This window comes from Lactuca serriola, chromosome 1 (assembly GCF_051521515.1).
Source record: "Lactuca serriola cultivar US96UC23 chromosome 1, Lser_US96UC23_V15, whole genome shotgun sequence".
Classification (NCBI taxonomy): domain Eukaryota; kingdom Viridiplantae; phylum Streptophyta; class Magnoliopsida; order Asterales; family Asteraceae; genus Lactuca; species Lactuca serriola.
This window is the reverse complement of record NC_136408.1, coordinates 133,522,058-133,524,835: the sequence shown is the minus strand read 5'-3', so window position 1 is coordinate 133,524,835 and position 2,778 is coordinate 133,522,058.

Genomic DNA, 2,778 nt, shown 5'->3' with positions numbered 1-2,778 from the left:
CAAAACATCATTTCCAAGGTCATCAACAATCATAACAGTTTCATATATTCCATTGCATGGTATAGCTTCAAAGTAAAAGACACCATTTAGATAAGCCAAAATAGAACCATTCTCATTATTAAAAGAAAATCTACATCCTTGTCTAAACAAACCATGAAATGAAATGATGTTTCTTGCCATTTCTGGCGAATAGCAACAATTGTTCAAATCTAAAACTAAACTATTCCTAAGCACTAAGGAATACACTCCAATCTTGGTCACAGGCGACGATCTTCTGTTCCCCATGATTAGATTGATCCTTCCTTGCTCCACATCCCTACTTCTTCTTAGTCCCTGCACATTAGAACAAATGTGATAACCACAACCGGTATCAAGAACCCAAGAAATAGCATGATTAGAATCGTTAGATTTGATTGTATATATACCTGCGAAAGATGGCTTGATCTTTCCTTCTTTGATTGCTTGCAGGTAATCCGGGCAGCTTCTCTTCCAATGTCCTATCTTGTGGCAGTGGTGACACTCTGCCTCCTTCGGGTTAGAGCAGGGCTTGGCGGGATCAACTTTGGTCCCACTAGAAGAGGCACCATCTCGGGCTTTCACCTTGCGATAGTTCTTCGATGAAGCTTTCCTCTTCTTTCCCTTCCCTTGTCCAATAGCCAAGACAGGAGCAGCGGGCGGATTGGGAGTGGGTGCAACAGACTTGTCTTTGAAGTTGCTCTCAGCAACCCTCAAGAGACCTTGGAGCTTGCTTAGGGTGACCTCTTCTTTGTTCATGTGGTAGGTCATCCTAAATTGATTGTACATCGGAGGCAAAGAGTGAAGCACCATGTCGATCGCCAAATCCTCACCGAAGTCAACATTTAACTTGCGAAGGCGGTCGACATACCTTTGCATCTTTTGCAAGTGCACGGTAAGAGATTCTCCATGACCCATCTTCGCGGAAATCATGTTAGTGAAAATCTCGTACCTCTCTTGTCTCGCGTTTTGGTGGTACCTCTCCAATAAGTCTTGATGCATCTCGTACGGGTACATGTCCTCGTAGGACTTTTGGAATTCGGAGTTCATGGTGGCGATCATGATGCAATGTACCTTCGTTGCATCTCGCTCATGAGTTTCGAAGGCGGTGATTTCGGCGGGAGTAGCAATTTCGGGGTTGATTTTCTCGAGCTTCTCATCGAGGACATACTCCTTATCCTCATAGCGAGCAATGGTGCGAATGTATCTTATCCATTCGCTAAAGTTCGTTCCATCGAAGGTGACCTTTTGGCAAAGGCTCATCAACGTGAAAGAACTAGCAGCAGCGTTGTTTGCGTTCGACATCTACAATTAGAAAAGGACAAAGATAGATTAGAATAAGAATCCCTAATTATCACCCAATTAAGAAAATTAGGGCTAGGATCCAACAACAACATTTACATACTAGAAAAGGGATGCCGTAATCTAATATGCAAATAAATTGAAGGTAAGTGAATGACGATTCACTAATTCTCCACCACGAAACTTAAACTATTAGTCCTAAGTGTTTTTGAGAATTCCTAGGTTCGGATGAGATTCATTGAAACTATTCAATGGCATGTTTAAATCTCGATATGCCCCTCTTGTTTGTGACTGGGATGCCGAGGATCACAAAGCGGGTGTGAATTACCATGCAAATTCACATGGTGCCTTCATTGTAACGATCACCTATTCGATGTGCCGGTAAACCACACACGCTCCATCGAACTATGATAAACAACGAATCACCCTTTGCCACCTTCGCTTAGAACCAATTAGTGTGCCGGTAAACCACACACGCTCCACCAACATCTTAGCAAGGTGCAAAGTGTAATTTCATGGGATTGCATCAATTCACTTTTCCTAAAGTAACTAGGATTGGGAAATTTTGAAATATGTGTAGTTACTTGTTTTTCTTATTATACTTTTAATGAGAGGATGAGGTTGCCCTATCCTACCCGTTCGGCTAACGACCCTCCACCAATCAAGCAAGCGGTGGGTGTGAGTGTACACCCATTAAGCGCCATTTTATAGGCCGCAACCTTATACCCACCTTATAGATTGGCTTCGTGAATGAGGCCTACTAACGGTAAGACTAGCATTTAGTTATACATATATATATATTATTCTAGTAATATCATATTAGTATAGGGTTGTATTTTAAACTTTTAAAATCTAGGGTTTGAAATTTAAGTTGTCTAAATTAAAGCTTTTAATCACAAAAGTAAATTTCAAAACATGAGGGTAGGTTTTAAACATTTAAAACATGGAGGATCAAATAACAAATAATTCCAATTAACAATTAATATCCTAATTATCTATATTTGATTTATTCAAGATTTCTTTTTAAGATAATTACCAAAATAATTAAAATAATTAATTAATTATCATATAAGGAAATTAAATATTTAATTAGTTGATAATTACCTTTAATTAGATCAAGATAATAGTTATATTTATCAGAAAAACGAATTAAAGTTGATCTAATTAGTTTATGGTAAGTTAAGATAAGATAAACACAAAGAAATCCCGAATCTGGCCATTCCTGACGCCTGGACTCGCCGAGTGCACAGATGGACTCGCCGAGTCAGGCCTACTCGCCGAGTCCACTTTGAGACTCGCCGAGTCCATGACTCAGAAACCAAAAATCGAATTTTGCAGGTTTGTTTCAGTTAATCAAGCAACAATTTACAGAAAACCAAGCTAGGCTCTGATACCACTGATGGGTTTTAGCCATAAGAACTTTCCTATGTGCGCATGCAAAACCCTAATGCTTGGATCTAG